The 19,445-nt window shown below is 43.6% G+C and overlaps 1 pseudogene; it reads right to left on the reverse strand.

Annotated features, from left to right (window-relative positions):
- Positions 1-358: 358 nt before the first annotated feature.
- On the reverse strand, positions 359-5,241 carry LOC102553553 (uncharacterized; annotated as a pseudogene).
- Positions 5,242-19,445: the final 14,204 nt, after the last annotated feature.

Raw genomic sequence — 19,445 nt, forward strand, 5'->3', positions numbered from 1 at the left:
CTTCATATGTATATCTTGGGATGCCCCATGTATCCAGTCTAGCCATTAAGGAACAAATGTCAGGTATGAGTGGCGGCCACCATGTCCATAGTGGGGCCATTTTGCTTTGTTCCCATACTGTATCTCCTATTTGCGAGATGACTTGCCAGGTTAGTTTCTGGGGGGAATGAGGGTTTGAACTACTTACCATACTCAGATTGGCTAACAAAAGCAGAAACAGAAGGATGACACACACGCAATTTGAGGGGGTTCTCCGTCTTTTCCACTCTCCATCCCTCATCTGGAGGATCTGCAGGCTTAACATGGGAGGCATGGATCCAGGTAGGGATTCCTTCGAACTTAACAGCTGTGGGAGTTGTCAACAGTACCAGATAGGGTCCTTTCCAAAGAGGCTCAAGGTTGGCAGTCGATGCCGTCGTACGTAGACTGAGTCTCCAACCTGGAACTGGTGTGGCACCTGCAGGTCTCCGGGCTGATAGGCTTCAGCGAGCTGGTTCCAGACTTCTTTCTGAATAGTCTCTAGGGCCTTTAACCTGCTGTAAAAGGGTCGAGAAATATGAACTTCAGGTGGGGTGTGGGGATTAAAATTTACTAAAGGTGGATGTTCACCATACATGAGTTCAAAGGGAGTCAATCCAAACCTGCCAGGGGTATTCCTGGCCCTAAATAAGGCAAAGGGCAGGAGGGCTGTCCAGTCTGTAATGCCAGTCTCCAAGGACAATTTAGTCATGGTCTCTTTTAGAGTTCTATTCATCCTTTTTACCTGACCTGAACTTCGGGGTTGGTAAACACAATGTAGCTTCCAATTAAACCCCAAGACCCTGGCTAGTCCCTGACTTACCTGGGCAACGAACGCGTGGCCATTATCAGATCCAATTACCTTGGGGATTCCAAACTGGGGAAAGATTTCTTCTAGAATCTTTTTAGCCACAATCTGAGCAGTTTCTCCTTTGGTGGGGAATGCTTCAACCCACTCTGAGAAAGTGTCTACAAATACTATGAGGTACTTGTAGCCATATCTGGCAGCCTTCACCTCTGTAAAGTCCACCTCCCAGTAGCTGCCAGGCCTGTCTCCTCGCAGCCTACGACCTTTTGGGAGTCTTCTAGGCTGGGCATTTACCAGCTGACAGGGAACACATTTTCTGACTGTCCTGTCGGCCAGTTCCCCCAGCCCGATGATGTAATAGGGGTAAGCCTGGACAATAGTCTTTAAGTGTTTGGCACCCAGATGGGTGAGTTGATGCAGTTGTTGCAGATAATCGACAGCCTCTTTCCTTGGGAGGATGTTTTTCCCATCTCCTGTCTCATATATCCCTTGAGGGGAGTGTTGATGGAACCCCAAATCAGCCATTCTCTTGAGGTCCTCCTTGGTATACTGCAAGTTAGTCACATATGACTGAACTGGACAATCAGAAAGGGGAAAAAGGGTTACTATGCTTGTTGCCACTTTTTTAGCTTCCTGGTCAGCTAACTGATTTCCAAAGGCCACTGAATTTCTAGCCTTCTGATGTCCAGGGCAATGGATAATGGCCAACTTAAGAGGCCCGTGGATGGCTTCTAAAAGTTCTAGAATCTCTTGTTTATTTTTAATGTCCTTTTCTGCAGAGGTTAAAAGTCCTCTTTGTCTATAGATGGCTCCATGTACATGAGCAGTAGCAAAGGCATATCGACTGTCAGTGTAGACATTGAGTTTTTTTCCTTTTCCCAAGCGCAGGGCCTGGGTCAAGGCTATTAGTTCTGCTTTCTGAGCCGAAGTTCATTCTGGCAGGCTGCTGGCCCAGATGACTTTTTCTCCATCTACCACTGCCACCCCTGCCACCCTTTTACCTCCATCTAGGAAGCTGTTACCATCTGTGTACCACGTCACTTGGGCGTCCGGCAGGGGTGTATCTCTGAGATCCCGACGTACTCCAGTTTCTTCAGCCAGGACTTCTTGACAGTCATGAAGCACCGTGGCAGCTTCAGATCAGTCTCAGGCAGCAGAGAGGCAGGGTTGAGGGTGACAGGAGGTGAGAACTGGACTCTGTCCTCATTTAAAAGGAGGCTCAGGTAGTGAGTCAGTCGGGCATTTGACAGCCAGCGCTCAGGGGGTTGCCTGATGATGTTTTCAAGCGCATGGGGGCTACTATAATCAGGTGCTGTCCAAAGGTCAGCTTATCAGAGTCTTTCACCAGCAAGGCTACAGCTGCTATCGACCGTAAGCAGGCAGGCTATCCACTAGCCACAGGATCTAGTTTTTGGATAAATATGCTATTGGCCTCCTCCAGGGTCCTAATTGTTGAGTCAGAACCCCTCTTGCTATTCCCTTTTTTTCATCTATATATAAGGTGAAAGGCTCAGTCACATCTGGTAGTGACAGTGCTGGGGCCGTGAGGAGGGCCTTTTTGATAGAATCAAAGGCCTGTTGTTGTTCTTTTCCCCATATGAAAGGGGCTTTCTCCCTGGTTAGAGGATATAGAGGAGCTGCCGGCAGGGCAAATCCTGGTATCCACAGTCTACAGAATCCTGCTGTTCCCAGAAATTCACGCACTTGGCGGGGTGTGTGGGGAACGGGGATCTGAGTCACAGTTTTTTTTCTGGTGTCTGTTAGCCATCTCTTTCCTGCTTTTAGAATATACCCCAAGTACTTTACCTCTCTCTTGCAGATCTGAGCTTTCTTAGCTGATGCCCTGTATCCAAGCTGGGATAGTTCTCTCAGGAGGAGGTCCATATTGCGGCACTCGTCCTCAGTTTCCCCTGCCAGCAGGAGATCATCGACGTACTGCAAGAGAGTTACCTGGGGGTTGCTGGTCTGGAAATGAGCCAGATCCTGATGTAACGCCTTATCAAAGAGAGTGGGAGAATTCTTAAATCCCTGGGGGAGTCTGGTCCATGTCAGTTGTCCATTTAGGCCAGACCCTCGGTCCTTCCACTCAAAGGCAAAGATCTCTTGGCTAGCAGGGTGAAGTTTCAGGCAAAAGAAGGCATCTTTAAGGTCTAACACAGTATACCAAACTCAGTTGGGAGGTAGAGAACTCAGCAAGTTATATGGATTTGTCACAGTAGGGTGTATGTCCTGTACCTTACGATTTACTTCCCTTAAGTCCTGGACCAGTCTGTAGTCCCCTGTCCCTGGTTTCTTAACAGGCAGCAGGGGCGTGTTCCAAGGTGAAGTGCATTTGACTAGTACCCCTAGTTGGAGGAGGTGCTGGATGCCAGCTCTTTCCTCCTGACTCATGGGGTACTGTCGAACTGCCACAGGGGTGGCAGTGGCTTTTAATTCTACTACCACTGGGAGCTGGTGAGCGGCCAGCCCAAGCCCTGCAGTTTCAGGCCAAGCTCCTGGAATCTTATTCATCCAGGTAGTGAGTTCCTGTGGGTAGTTGTCTGGTGGGAGATCGAAAAGTCTATGTTCATCTCCAATTCTTAAAGTCAAAGTAGCAATTACATCAGGATTGGGGGTCACGGCAGGCCCTTGAGGAGAGAATGTAATTTGGACTCTCATTTTGGTTAGCAAGTCCCTCCCCAGAAGGGGAGTAGGACATTCAGGAATGACCAAAAATGAGTGAGATACCCGGCCCACTCCTAAATCTACCGTTCTTCAGGTAGTCCATGAGTATTGATGATGGCCAGTAGCTCCCACAACCCATGATTTCTTTTTAGAGAGTGGTCCAGATGTTGAAGCAAGACAGAATGTTGAGCTCCTGTATCAACTAGGAACTCCACAGGTTTCCCCTCCACTTTAAGCATTACCCTAGGCTCAGGGAGGAGCACCGAGCCCCGTCCCCACTAGTCATCATCTTCTAAGGTTAACACTTTTTTAGGTGGGGGTGTTTCCTTTTTCTTGGGACATTTATGAGCCCAATGTCCCTTTTCTTTACAATAAGCACACTGGTCCTTTTCCAAAGGTATGTGATTGCCCAGGTCTCTCACTCACCTACCTCTGTCTCTTCCTCTAGTACCGCGTTCCCTGTCACTTACTACTGCGGCCAGGATCCAAGTAAGATTCTTTTCCTGCCTCCTGTCTCTTTCTCTTTCCCTTTTCAATTCACGTTCTTCTCTTTCTTTCTCTTTTCTTTGCTCCTTCTCCTCTTCTGTCTCTCTCTTATGATACACTTTCTCTGCTTCCTTTACTAAATCTCTCAAGTCCATATCCTGTAATCCTTCTAGCCTCTGTAGCTTTTTCTTAATGTCTGGGGCAGATTGTCCTATAAAAGCCATAGCCACTGCGGCCTTTTGTTCCTTTGCGGTGGGATCAAAAGGGGTGTACCTGCGGTAGGCCTCCATGAGGCGCTCCAAGAACACAGAGGGGGGTTCAGTGAGTCCCTGCAGTGCCTCTCTTACCTTGGCCAAATTGGTGGGGCGTCTTGCTGCCCCTCAGAGACCAGCCACTAGAGCCTGGCGGTAGACTGTCAACCTCTCCCTACCTTCTGGGGTGTTGTAATCCCAATCGGGTTGTGAAAGGGGGAATCCAAGATCAATAAGGTTTGGTAGTCGGGTCATTTGTCCATCTGGTCCTGGCACATTCTTATGAGCCTCCAGCAAAATCCTCTCCTTTTCCTCTGTACTGAATAGAGCCTGTAACAGCTGTTGACAGTCATCCCATGTGGGTTGGTGAGAAAACATAATGGAACTCATAAAGCTGATTAGTTTCTGAGGGTCTTCTGAAAAGGGAGGATGATTAAGTTTCCAGTTATAAAGATCAGAGGAGAATGGCCAGTACTGAAGGGGCTGCATCCCCTCACCTGGACCCGGGGGAGATCCATAAGCCCACAAGGGAAAGACAGAAACTGGGCCAGTAGAGGAGTCAGGAATGGGTGCCAGCTGGCTGTGCATTCCCTGGGCAGGACCAGAAACATCTGCAGCCGGAAGGGCAATGGGTTCAGGAGGTCGGGTAGGCGAGAGGGCAGGGGGATAAGGAGGAGGAGAATCCAGGAGGAGCAAATCCTCCTGAGCATCAGGATAAACTTTTGGAGGAGCCGGTCGTGAGGACTCCCCATCAGAAGTTTGGACTGCCAGAATCTGTTCGTCCGGCAGTCGCCAGGATTGACTAGCCCACGGTTTCACCCAAGGAGGAGGTGTTCGAGTTAAATCCTCCCAGACTAGGATGTATGGTTGCTGATCAGGGTGTCCGTGCAGCCTTGGCTGAAAAACAACTTTTTTAACATTCTTTATAGTTTCCATATTGAAAGATCCCTGGGGAGGGGCAATCGACTTGAAATTTTGGTCACTCAGAGACGCAGAAAGTCTGCCATGGTCCATTTTTAACTTCCACGGACAGATTGTGTGCTCTTGCCCTCACCTCTCCCCAGTGGTCTAGGGTGAGACTGAGGGGGGTAGTGATCTTCTAACCCACTGTTCCAAAATACAAAAGGACGAGGACAAAGATAAACAGACAAGAGACACAAATATCCACAAGACAGCGGCCGTTTCTACTTCTTAACAAATTCAACAGAGAAAGAGTCCTAGAAGGCAGATGCCCGAAGGAAACAGCGGGCAACAGAAAAAAACTGATCAGGTTTGCGCTTAACAAACCTCACACCGGAGGCTACCAGGCATCCCTGGTCCTCCCCAGACCCTGGGGCATCCCCCAGGTTGGCAGCCTGAGATCCCCTAGTATGTCTACTGATCTCAGTCCAAATGCTCTTACAAGCGCCTGAACAGCTGCTACAGAACTTCCTTACTGAGTCCGGACGCACAGACAGAAAAACAGAACACCTGCTGCTACAGAATGCAGCCAGAGCCCTCTCAGGAGTGCTCAAATGGCTGCTACAGAATGTAGCTTGCAGAACCAGGCCAAACACTCCCATGAGTGACCGGTAATTAGAGAACTAGGACACATAAACAAAAAGACAGAACAGTTAAAGGCACCACCTTACCTCCAAGAGCAGTCTCAGTGTTGAGGGGGTGGTTGTAAATCCCTTACGAGCCCCCAAATTAAAGAACCTCAGAGAGAGGAGACTCTCGATCCAGTCCTGAGGTCTCACCACTCCACAAACACACGGGACTCAGTCTTGATGAAAAAACAAGAGGTTTACTTTGGGATACCAATGCATTGGGGCTCGACACGGTCCTCACACAGGAGGGATGTGAAGAGCCTCGAGCAACAGAAAGGTACAGCTTAAATAGTCATTTAAGATTACACAGTTTCATTAGCTCAGCTATTTCGGTGCCAAGGATAACTAGGCAGATGTTTCTCATCCTGGAATTCATGGGATAAGGCTGTAACCACCTCAATGCAGCTATTTCAGTACCAAGGACGTCTGACTTGATATATTTTTTTTTTGAAAAGGAAAAGGTTTATTTGGCTTATATATTACAGTCCACTGAGGAAAGCCAAGGCAGGAACTCAAACAGGGCAGAAACATAGAAACAAGAGCTAGTGCAGAGGTCACAGAGAAGTGCTCCTTTCTGACTCGCTCAGCCTGCTTTCTTATAGAACCCAGGACCACAAGCCCAGGGTGGTGCCTCCCCCATCAATCACTAGTTAAGAAAATGCCCTGCAGGCCTGCCTGATCCGATGGAGGAATTTTCTCAACTGATGCTCTCTCCTCTTAGATGACTATATGTCAAGTTGACACAAAACTAGCTAGCACAGTCCTCCAAAGCAATGATCTTGCACAAGATATTTCAATCTCATTTATATGACTAAAGAGGGGGTGGGGTAAAAATAAATCATATTAGGACTTAACTGATGATAAGGGGGTCTGTGACAGCAGAGTGAAAACTTCCATCTTCTACCACACTCAACATGCCCATCCAGACTAAGCCAGTTTCAGTAGTCAAATATACATAAGTTTAAAAATTTTAAACCTTTAAAATGTAATCTTTTAGTCTCCTGAAAGAATCTAAGCATGACTATAATATAAAGTTATAATTTTATTTTGATTATTTTTATACTATTTATTTATTTGTGTATGTGTTTGCAGTATGTGTGAATGTGTATATATGTTTATAATTATGTGCTCACGTGTGTGTATGCAGTTGTGTGTGCAGGTGTGCATGAGTGCATGTGTGTGCAGCTGTGTGGGTATACAGGAGTATGTGTGCATGTGTATGTGTGCATGGTGTGTATGTGTGAGAGTGTGTGTGTGCATGCAGGTGTATGTGCATGTGTGTGAATGTGTGAGTGTGTGTATGAGTGTGTGTGTGTGTGTGTGCAGGTGTATGTGCATGTGTGTGAATGTGTGAGTGTGTGTATGAGTGTGTGTGTGTGTGTGTGTGTGTGTGTGTAGATGTGTGTAGGTCCATAGTTGATGTAGGTATCTTTTTTCACACCTTTCCACTTCATTTATTGCAGCAAGGCCTCTCATTAATCCCCGGAGTTTACCAGGTTCAGGCAGTCTAGCATTTCAGTATTGTCTCACCTCTCCTTACTGGATTTTTTTCGTTGTTTGTTTTGTCTACCTGCTTGCTAGCTTGAGACGCTGGGAATGGTATCCAGGACCTTTCACCTGCTAGGCAAGCACTCAGCCACTGCTTCAATGACCTCAGTCTCCCTGGTCTCTCTGTCTCCCAGCTCTTCATTACAGATTTTGAAAATCCACCATCTATCTTGCCCTCAATCCCTACTCTCTCACCTCCTCTTCCCTCTCCCCATGACCTATTTGCGTTTTTTCCCCTTTTCTTTTAAAAGAATAGCTAAAAGCAAAGCTTTCACTGTGTTGGAAAATCTGCCTCCCAGGGATCTGTAGTCTTCGCTGCAGCCCATCTCAACCAAGGGCTCTTCAAGTAATTGATGATGGTTATTAGTCCATGTTGAGTGAAGGGTATTTACTGCTCACTCAAGGCCCTGGGGTTCTTGTTTTTAAATGCTCCCCATCAACATTTGCTTTATATGTTCCATGTGTTCAATAAAAGGCTTAATGCAATCTCTGCCCTCTGTGGGAATATTTTTCTAGCCTGGTTGTCACCCTCTTACTATGTGGTTTCATAACTGTTATTCTCAGCTGGAGTTGTGTGGTTTGGTTTCTCAAAGGATATTTGGAGACGTTTTTAATTACCATGATAGCAGGGGATGAATAAAGTATCCTAGTAGGCGGAGGTTAGAGATGCTGCTAAATGTCCCACAAGTCACAGGATGGCTCCTCCAAATGAGAATTATCTGGCAACTGTCAAGAATGTCAGGACTGGAACATAGCTTCATATTAATTAATATGTCCACAGTCTAATAAAATCAATGCATTTAAGATCAGAGAACTTTCTAGAACCTAGTTTGTGTAGCTGCTCTTGTTCCATCTATAATTCTGTCATATCCAGACCTTGCTTCTTCTTTCCCTGATAATAGGGACAGAGGAAACACTTTGGCATGAGCATGTGCTGGGGAGAGACGGTTGTGTTAATCTTGAGATTCACCAGAGAAAAACAAGTTCCACCATTTTGGGCCAACTTTGAAGCAATCTTACTAAATATTAAATACTGAGCAAGGTGAACTTTGCAGGTTGCAGGGGTTTACAAAGACAAACCTATAGGCCACCATACTTTCCTATGAGGCTTTACTATATTCCAAGAACTACAACTCCCAGCATTCTAGGAAGTTACTTGGCCCTTGGGCAGATGGGGCTTACAGGTTAATTTTGGGCATTACATTCCCCACTGGAGTTGTGTCTCTGGTCAAATCCTTGACTCTGTGATGGGTACTTGTTATTTTTAGAATCTTATAATCATCAGTTTAATGAGATTGAAATAGGGATTATCATTTAGTTATTGTATCAATGATGTAAGAGCCAAATGTAATTAGTAGAAGTAAGAGAGCCAAAGGCCCTATGATGACTGACATCAGAGTTACTCTCTTGGAACCTGAAAGTGGATAGGGCACCAGTCATTTATTTTATCTCAAGTATTCTTTTTGTAAATGTTTTTTTTTTACTAAAGCCCCATTATAATTCTGAATGGATTGTACAGAAATAACAATTTCTTTAAAGGCTATATAATACTCCTTTGTTCTGCATAAAACAGGGCAAGTGTCCTATTATATTGCAAAACTATTTTCACTAATGAATCTAACAGTTGACAAATCTGGGCTCACATTTCTGGTATGTCAATTGGCATTATAGGTAGCCATTTTGTTCCCTATGCCAGGAAGTTTCCTTTTTTTTTGTTTTGTTTTGTTTTTTTTTTTAATTTATTTAATACGTAATAATAATTCTTTGCTTTCCGGGTAAACATCCCCTCCCCCCTCCCCTTCCTTATGGGTGTTCCCCTCCCAACCATCCCCACATTGCCGCCCTACCCCCAACAGTCTAGTTCACTGGGGGTTCAGTCTTAGCAGGACCCAGGGCTTCCCCTTCCACTGGTGCTCTTACTAGGATATTCATTGCTACCTATGAGGTCAGAGTCCAGGGTAAGTCCATGTATAGTCTTTAGGTAGTGGCTTAGTCCCTGGAAGCTTGGCATTGTTGTACATATGGGGTCTCGAGCCCCTTCAAGCTCTTCCAGTTCTTTCTCTGATTCCTTCAACGGCGGTCCTATTCTCAGTTTAGTGGTTTGCTGCTGGCATTCGCCTCTGTATTTGCTGTATTCTGGCTGTGTCTCTCAGGAGAGATCTACATCCGGCTCCTGTCGGTCTGCACTTCTTTGCTTCATCCATCTTGTCTAATTGGGTGGCTGTATATGTATGGGCCACATGTGGGGCAGGCTCTGAATGGGAGTTCCTTCAGTCTCTGTTTTAATCTTTGCCTCTCTCTTCCCTGCCAAGGGTATTCTTGTTCCCCTTTTAGAGAAGGAGTAAAGCATTCACATTTTGATCATCAGTCTTGAGTTTCATTTGTTCTAGGCATCTAGGGTAATTCAAGCATTTGGGCTAATAGCCACTTATCAGTGAGTGCATACTATGTATGTCTTTCTGTGTTTGGGTTAGCTCACTCAGGATGACATTTTCCAGTTCCAACCACTTGCCTACGAATTTCATAAAGCCGTTGTTTTTGATAGCTGAGTAATATTCCATTGTGTAGATGTACCACATTTTCTGTATCCATTCCTCTGTTGAAGGGCATCTGGGTGCTTTCCAGCTTCTGGCTATTATAAATAAGGCTGCGATGAACATAGTGGATCACGTGCCTTTTTTATATGTTGGGGCATCTTTTGGGTATATGCCCAAGAGAGGTATAGCTGGATCCTCAGGCAGTTCAATGTCCAATTTTCTGAGGAACCTCCAGACTGATTTCCAGAATGGTTGTACCAGTCTGCAATCCCACCAACAATGGAGGAGTGTTCCTCTTTCTCTGCATCCTCGCCAGCATCTGCTGTCACCTGAGTTTTTGATCTTAGCTATTCTCACTGGTGTGAGGGGAAATCTCAGGGTTGTTTTGATTTGCATTTCCCTTATGACTAAAGATGTTGAACATTTCTTTAGGTGTTTCTCAGCCATTCGGCATTCCTCAGCTGTGAATTCTTTGTTTAGCTCTGAACCCCATTTTTAATAGGGTTATTTGTCTCCCTGCGGTCTAACTTCTTGAGTTCTTTGTATATTTTGGATATAAGGCCTCTATCTGTTGTAGGATTGGTAAAGATCTTTTCCCAATCGGTTGGTTGCCGATTTGTCCTAACCACGGTGTCCTCTGCCTTACAGAAGCTTTGCAGTTTTATGAGATCCCATTTGTCGATTCTTGATCTTAGAGCATAAGCCATTGGTGTTTTGTTCAGGAAATTTTTTCCAGTGCCCATGTGTTCCAGATGCTTCCCTAGTTTTTCTTCTATAAGTTTGAGTGTATCAGGTTTGATGTGGAGGTCCTTGATCCAGTTGGACTTAAGCTTTGTACAGGGTGATAAGCATGGATCAATCTGCATTCTTTTACATGTTGACCTCCAGTTGAACCAGCACCATTTGCTGAAAATGCTACCTTTTTTCCATTGGATGGTTTTGGCTCCTTTGTCAAAAATCAAGTGACCATAGGTGTGTGGGTTCATTTCTGGGTCTTCAATTCTATTCCATTGGTCTATCTGTCTGTCTCTGTACCAATACCATGCAGTTTTTATCACTATTGCTCTGTAATACTGCTTCAGTTCAGGGATAGTGATTCCCCCTGAAGTCCTTTTATTGTTGAGGATAGTTTTAGCTATCCTGGGTTTTTTGTTATTCCAGATGAATCTGCAAATTGTTCTGTCTAACTCTTTGAAGAATTGGATTGGTATTTTGATGGGGATTGCATTGAATCTGTAGATCGCTTTTGGTAAAATGGCCATTTTTACTATATTAATCCTGCCAATCCATGAGCATGGGAGATCTTTCCATCTTCTGAGGTCTTCTTCAATTTCTTTCTTCAGTGTCTTGAAGTTCTTATTGTACAGATCTTTTACTTGCTTGGTTAAAGTCACACCGAGGTACTTTATATTATTTGGGTCTATTATGAAGGGTGTCATTTCCCTAATTTCTTTCTCAGCTTGTTTCTCTTTTGTGTAGAGGAAGGCTACTGATTTATTTGAGTTAATTTTATACCCAGCCACTTTGCTGAAGTTGTTTATCAGCTTTAGTAGTTCTCTGGTGGAACTTTTTGGATCACTTAAATAAATTATCATATCATCTGCAAATAGTGATATTTTGACTTCTTCTTTTCCGATCTGTATCCCCTTGACCTCCTTTTGTTGTCTGATTGCTCTGGCTAGAACTTCAAGAACTATATTGAATAAGTAGGGAGAGAGTGGGCAGCCTTGTCTAGTCCCTGATTTTAGTGGGATTGCTTCAAGTTTCTCTCCATTTAGTTTAATGTTAGCAACTGGTTTGCTGTATATGGCTTTTACTATGTTTAGGTATGGGCCTTGAATTCCTATTCTTTCCAGGACTTTTATCATGAAGGGGTGTTGAATTTTGTCAAATGCTTTCTCAGCATCTAATGAAATGATCATGTGGTTTTGTTCTTTCAGTTTGTTTATATAATGGATCACGTTGATGGTTTTCCGAATATTAAACCATCCCTGCATGCCTGGGATGAAGCCTACTTGATCATGGTGGATGATTGTTTTGATGTGCTCTTGGATTCGGTTTGCCAGAATTTTATTGAGTATTTTTGCGTCGATATTCATAAGGGAAATTGGTCTGAAGTTCTCTTTCTTTGTTGGGTCTTTGTGTGCTTTAGGTATAAGAGTAATTGTGGCTTCATAGAAGGAATTCGGGAGTGATCCATCTGTTTCAATTTTGTGGAATAGTTTGGATAATATTGGTATGAGGTCTTCTATGAAGGTTTGATAGAATTCTACACTAAACCCGTCTGGACCTGGGCTGTTTTTCGTTGGGAGACCTTTAATGACTGCTTCTATTTCCTTAGGAGTTATGGGGTTGTTTAACTGGTTTATCTGTTCCTGATTTAACTTCGGTACCTGATATTTGTCTAGGAAATTGTCCATTTCCTGTAGATTTTCAAGTTTTGTTGAATATAGGCTTTTATAGTAAGATCTGATGATTTTTTGAATTTCCTCTGAATCTGTAGTTATGTCTCCCTTTTCATTTCTGATTTTGTTAATTTGGACACACTCTCTGTGTCCTCTCGTTAGTCTGGCTAAGGGTTTATCTATCTTGTTGATTTTCTCAAAGAACCAACTTTTGGTTCTGTTGATTCTTTCTATGGTCCTTTTTGTTTCTACTTGGTTGATTTCAGCTGTGAGTTTGATTATTTCCTGCCTTCTACTCCTCCTGGGTGTATTTGCTTCTTTTTATTTTTCAGCTTTTAGGTGTGCTGTCAAGCTGCTGACATATGCTCTCTCCTGTTTCTTTCTGCAGGCACTCAGAGCTATGAATTTTCCTCTTAGCACAGCTTTCATTGTGTCCCATAAGTTTGGGTATGTTGTAGCTTCATTTTCATTAAATTCTAAGAAGTCTTTAATTTCTTTCTTTATTTCTTCCTTGACCAGGTTATCGTTGAGTAGAGCATTGTTCAATTTCCACGTATATGTGGGCGTTCTTCCCTTATTGTTCTTGAAGACCAGCTTTAGGCCTTGGTGGTCTGATAGCACGCATGGGATTATTTCTATCTTTCTGTACCTGTTGAGGCCCGTTTTTTGACCAATTATATGGTCAATTTTGGTGAAAGTACCATGAGGTTCTGAGAAAAAATGTATATCCTTTTGCATTAGGATACAATGTTCTATAAATATCTGTTAAGGCCTTTTCGTTCATGACTTCTCTTAGTCTGTCTACGTCTCTGTTTAATTTCTGTTTCCATGATCTGTCCATTGATGAGAGTTGGGTGTTGAAATTTCCTACTATTATTGTATGAGGTTCAATGTGTGTTTTGAGCTTTAGTAAGGTTTCTTTTATGTATGTAGGTGCCCTTGTATTTGGGGCATAGATATTTAGGATTGAGAGTTCATCTTGGTGGATTTTTCCTTTGATGAATATGAAGTGTCCTTCGTTATCTTTTTTGATGACTTTTAGTTGAAAATTGATTTTATTTGATATTAGAATGGCTACTCCAGCTTGCTTCTTCTGACCATTTGCTTGAAAAGTTGATTTCCAGCCTTTCACTCTGAGGTAGTGTCTGTCTTTGTCTCTGAGGTGTGTTTCCTGTAGGCAGCAGAATGCAGGGTCCTCGTTGCATATCCAGTTTGTTAATCTATGTCTTTTTATTGGGGAGTTGAGACCATTGATGTTGAGAGATATTAAGGAATAGTGATTATTGCTTCCTGTTATATTCATATTTGTATGTGAGGGTATGTTTGTGTGCTTTTCTTCACTTTGTTTTGTTGCCAAGATGATTAGTTTCTTGCTTTTTCTAGGGTGTAGCTTGCCTCCTTATGTTGGGCTTTACCATTTATTATCCTTTGTAGTGCTGGATTTGTAGAAAGATATTGTGTAAATTTGGTTTTGTCATGGAATATCTTGGTTTCTCCATCTATGTTAATTGAGAGTTTTGCAGGATACAGTAACCTGGGCTGGCATTTGTGTTCTCTTAGGGTCTGTATGACATCTGTACAGGATCATCTGGCTTTCATAGTCTCCGGCGAAAAGTCTGGTGTGATTCTGATAGGTCTGCCTTTATATGTTACTTGACCTTTTTCCCTTACTGCTTTTAATATTCTTTCTTTATTTTGTGCATTTGGTGTTTTGACTATTCTGTGTCCAGAGGTGTTTTTTTTCTGCTCCAATTAATTTGGAGTTCTGTAGACTTCTTGTATGCCTATGGGTATCTCTTTTTTTAGGTTAGGGAAGTTTTCTTCTATGATTTTGTTGAAGATATTTACTGGCCTTTTGAGCTGGGAGTCTTCACTCTCTTTTATACCTATTATCCTTAGGTTTGATCTTCTCATTGAGTCCTGGATTTCCTGTATGTTTTGGACCAGTAGCTTTTTCTGCTTTACATTATCTTTGACTGTTGAGTCGATGATTTCTATGGAATCTTCTGCTCCTGACATTCTCTCTTCCATCTCTTGTATTCTGTTGGTGAAGCTTGTGTCTACGGCTCCTTGTCTCTTCCTTTGGTTTTCTATATCCAGGGTTGTTTCCATGTGTTCTTTCTTGATTGCTTCTATTTCCATTTTTAATTCCTTCAACTGTTTGATTGTGTTTTCCTGGAATTCTTCCAGGGATTTTTGCGATTCCTCTCTGTAGGCTTCTACTTGTTTATTTATGTTTTCCTGTGTTTCTCTAAGGGAGTTCTTCCTGTCTTTCTTTAAGTCCTCCAGCATCATGATCAAATATGATTTTGAAACTAGATCTTGCTTTTCTGGTGTGTTTGGATATTCCGTGTTTGCTTTGGTGGGAGAATTGGGCTCCGATGATGCCATGTAGTCTTGGTTTCTGTTGCTTGGGTTCCTGCACTTGCCTCGCCATCAGATTATCTCTAGTGTTACTTTGTTCTGCTATTTCTGACAGTGGCTAGACTGTCCTATAAGCCTGTGTGTCAGGAGTGCTGCAGACCTGTTTTCCTGTTTTCTTTCAGCCAGTTATGGGGACAGAGTGCTCTGCTTTCGGGCGTGTAGTTTTTTCTATCTACAGGTCTTCAGCTGTTCCTGTGGGCCTGTGTCTTGAGTTCACCAGGCAGGTCGCTTGGAGCAGGAAGGTTTGTCTTAGCTGTGGTTCCGAGGCTCAAGTTTGCTCATGGGGTGTTGCTTATGAGCTCTCCGCAGGGGCAGCAACCAGGAAGATCTGTGCCACCCTTTCTGGGAGCTTCCATGCACCAGGGTTCCAGATGGCGTTTGGTGTTTTCCTCTGGAGTCAGAGATGTGGGCAGAGTGTAGTCTCTTCTGGTTTTCCAGGCGTGTCTGCCTCTCTGAAGGTTTAGCTCTCCCTCCCACGGGATTTGGGTGCAGAGAACTGTTTATCTGGTCTGTCCCTTCAGGTTCCGGCGGTGTCTCAGACCAAGTGGATTTGCTGCTCCTGTGCCCTTATCCAAGGGAACCCAGAGGCCCTATACAGTTTCCTCTTGGGCCATGGATGTGGGCAGGGGTGGGCAGTGTTGGTGGTCTCTTCCACTCTGCAGCCTCAGGAATACCCACCTGTCTCAGCACTGAGCGCTCTCTCCCATGGGGTTTGGGAGCCCAAATGTGATTTTAAATCTAGATCTTGCTTTTCTGGTGTGTTTGGATATTCAGTGTTCGCTTTGATGGGGGAATTGGGCTCCAATGTTGCCATGTAGTCTTGGTTTCTGTTGCTTGGGTTCCTGTGCTTGCCTCTTGCCATCACGTTGTCTCTGGTGTTACCTTTTTCTGCTATTTCTGACAGTGGTTAGACCGTCCTATAGGCCTGTGTATCAGGAGTCCTTTAGACCTGTTTTCCTGTTCTCTTTCAGCCAGTTATGGGGACAGAGCATTCTGCTTTCAGGCGTGTAGTTGTTCCTGTCTACTGATCTTCAGGTGTTCCTGTGGGCATGTATCCTGAGTCCACCAGGCAGGTCACTTGGAGCAGAAAAGTTGGTCTTACCTCTGGTCCTGGGGCTGAAGTTGCTCCTGGGGGGCTGAGTTTGAGCTCTCTGTGAGGCCAGCAACCAGAAGTGCCGGCCCCGCCTCCCCCCCACCGGGGCCCCTGTGCACAGGGGTCCCAGACAGCGTTAGGTGTTTTCCTCTGGAGTCAGAAATGTGAGCAGTGTGTAGTCTCTTCTGGCTTCCCAGGTGTGTATGCCCCTGTGAAGGTTTAGCTCTCCCTCCCACAGGATTTGGGTGCAGGGAGCTTTTGACTGTGTCCCTTCAGATCCAGGCATTGTCTGGACCGCAGGGGACCTGCCGCTTGAGTGCCCCTATCTTCCTGTTCCCAGAGGCCCTATACAGTTTCCTCTTGGGCCAGGGATGTGGGCAGTGGTGGGCAGTACTAGCGGTCTCTCCCACTCTGCAGTCTCAGGAGTGCCCACCTGTCTGGGCGGTGAGCTCTCTCCCCTTTTCAACTTTAATTACCTTTATTTCTCTTTCTTGCATCATTACACTGGTTGAAACCTCCAATACAGTAGTGAGTAGCATGGCCTTAACTCTTTTCCAATGTTAGCTAGAGAACAGTGAATCGGTACTGCCTAGACACAATGTTAGCAATAAGCATATTTTATTATACAGTTTACCTATGAAGTGAAGCAAGCTCTCCTTTATCTTTACAATTTTCTTTTAAAATTCATCAGTATGTCATGAATTTTATTAAATGCTTTTATTGCATTCTTTGATATAATCATTCCAGTTTAATATATGGCTTATTATTGTTGTTAATTTGCTAGTAAACTTTATTTAATGCATTTGTCATTAGCTGTGTGTCCATGTGAACATGTGTATGATGGAGGTGGCACCTGTGTCACACAGGATATATGCAGGACATGCACTTTTGGGACAACATTTCAGGTGATTCTCTCCTTCTACCTCTACATGGGTTTCAGGGATTGACAAGTATACTTTGAGTCATCTCTCTGGTCTTCCTTGATAGACTAATTATTTTACAGCGTATAACATGTAACAAGGACAAATGCTCCACTACGTTCATAGCAGCCTTATTTATAACAGCCAGAAGCTGGAAAGAACTCAGATGCCCTTCAACAGAGGAATGGATACAGAAAACGTGGTACATCTACACAATGGCGTACTACTCAGCTATTAAAAACAACGACTTCATGAAATTCATAGGCAAATGGATGGAACAAGAAATTATCATCCTGAGTGAGGTAACCCAATCACAGAAAAACACACTTGGTATGCACTCATTGATTAATGGATATTAGCCCAAAAGCTTGGAATTCCACAAACCACATGAGATTCAAGAAGAAAGACAAACATAGTGTGGATGTTTCAGTCCTTCTTAAAAGGGGGAATAAAATATTCATAGGAGGAAATAGGAAGACAAAATTTGGAGCAGAGACTGATGAATGGCCATTTAGAGCCTGCTCCACCTGGGGATCTAGCCCCTATACATACAGCCACCAAACCCAGAAAATATTGCTGATGCCAAGAAGTACATGTTGACAGGAGTCTGATATAGCTGTCTCCTGAGAGGCTCTGCCAAAGCATGACACTGAATTACAGGCGAATTCTCACAGCCAGGCATTGAACTAAGAACAGGGTCCCCATTGGAGGAATTAGAGAAAGGATTGAAGGAGCTGAAGGAGCTTGCAACCCCATAAGAACAACAATACCAACCAACCAGAGCTCCCAGGGAGTAAACAACCATCCAAAGATTACACATGGACTGAAACATGGCTCCAGATGCATATGTAGCAGAGGATGGCCTTGTTGAGCACCAATGGAAGGAGAAGCTGGAGGCGCCCCCCCCCCCCCACAGTGTAGGCAAATGTCAGGGCAAATGTCAGGAAGGGCTGGTTGGAGAGGGGGAACACCCTCTCATAAGAAGGGGAGAGGTGATGATATAGTGGGCTTATGGATGAAAAACTGGGAAAGTTAAATAAGAAGTATCCAAGAAACAAACAAAGAAAAAAATGAATGTATTTGCTAAGTGATACTGGGCTTCTTTGAAGAGTATAGTTGTTCTGTGACCATAATTGTGTAAGTCTACTACCGAACTTTATTCTTTTGTTTTTTTTATGATTCATTTTACATTCATTTAGGAACATGTGTCTCTGTGTCTGGCATGTCTGTGTGGGCTCCTGTGGGTGCCAGGAGAGGGTATCAGACACCATAGAGCTGGAGTTCTGAACTTAATTCTTAAATGGGTGATTTTTATAGTGTGCTAATTAGATCTCAGTAAAGCTTTTTATAAAAAAAAAGAAAGTGGTATATATCTTGGGAGAAATATAAAAATGAATCAAGCACAGTTCTTCCTTTATGGCTGTCATATTTATTAGGAGAATTGAAAATAAGTGTGTGTAAAAATAGTATTGCTGGACCCATTTTATATCCTATCCTTGTCTTTAATTTCCTTTGAAATTTACAGTGTTCTTTTGCACTACATTCTTCCTTATATTCATGATCTTAAATACTTTATGAGGAAAACCACATCAGATGCCAATACAGAGTAGAAAATAGTCACTTCCACAAAACAAGTGCAGCTAGGAGGGTAGGCCTGGTAGGCACAACTACAGTTCTAATCGTCAGGAGGTAGAAGCAGGCGGGTTTCTACAAGGATATGGCCAGCCTTGGATAAAGGTCAACCTGCAATACAGAATTCCTCTGAAAATAGTAAAGGAAAAGAAAGTATTAAAAAATATTCACGGCTCAAATAGTACAAAAGGAAATATAGAATATGTATGGAAGGAGAGAACCAAGAGCCGTGTTTGCTTGGAGTGCTTTCTTTTCTAATCAATCATGTGGAAAGTAAGTCGGATACATTAATAGATTGCAGAGGGATGTTGGAAAAGGCAACCAGAAGCTGTATATTCAAAGAAAGGAAATCTAAAATATGGGTTGTGCTGTGAGTTCTCCTAGGTAGAGGTCTCACTGCACATAGCATGAGCTGGCAACTAACACTATGGTAAGCTGAAGAAAGTGATGTCAGGCCTCTTAAGCTGGAGTGTGCCTGCCACCTGCATCTGAACAGGGCTGAGCATGTGGAAACAGGAAACTCTCGGTCCATTAAGCAAGCTTCTAGGAGAGGAGTCAAATAACTGTGAGGTGGGCCTTCCACATGGCAGCTTCAGGCTGAGCTCAGCTGTTGCTGCAGTAGGCACTGGGTTCTCTGCTCAGAACTGTCAGAAGCATTATAATTAAACCTCCCACCTCCCTCTGACCAGAGCTGACAGCTGTGCAAGCAGAGCTGCTAAGAGAGTCACATATATTCCTAAATCAATTCTGATCCAGGAAGGGAGTGGAAATCATGCCACCTCCACAATTTCCAGAATAAAGAACACTTCTAATTGATGAGTCAGAGGTTCCTAAGGCATGTTGGACAATAGACGTATTGCTTGATACTGGGAAAGTTTGACATTTTCTTATAATATTGTACCTGAAACTATCTTATGATCCAGAAATTCAAACACTGGGATTTTATCCAAGATGAATGACAAGATATATATGTCAAAAGACTTGTATTTGCTTATTCAAAGAAATTTCTTTACAGTAGTTCCAATTGGAAACATCCTAGTTGTCAATCAATAGAGAAATAAATAAATTCT

This window comes from Rattus norvegicus, chromosome X (genome assembly GCF_036323735.1).
Source record: "Rattus norvegicus strain BN/NHsdMcwi chromosome X, GRCr8, whole genome shotgun sequence".
Classification (NCBI taxonomy): Eukaryota; Metazoa; Chordata; class Mammalia; order Rodentia; family Muridae; genus Rattus; species Rattus norvegicus.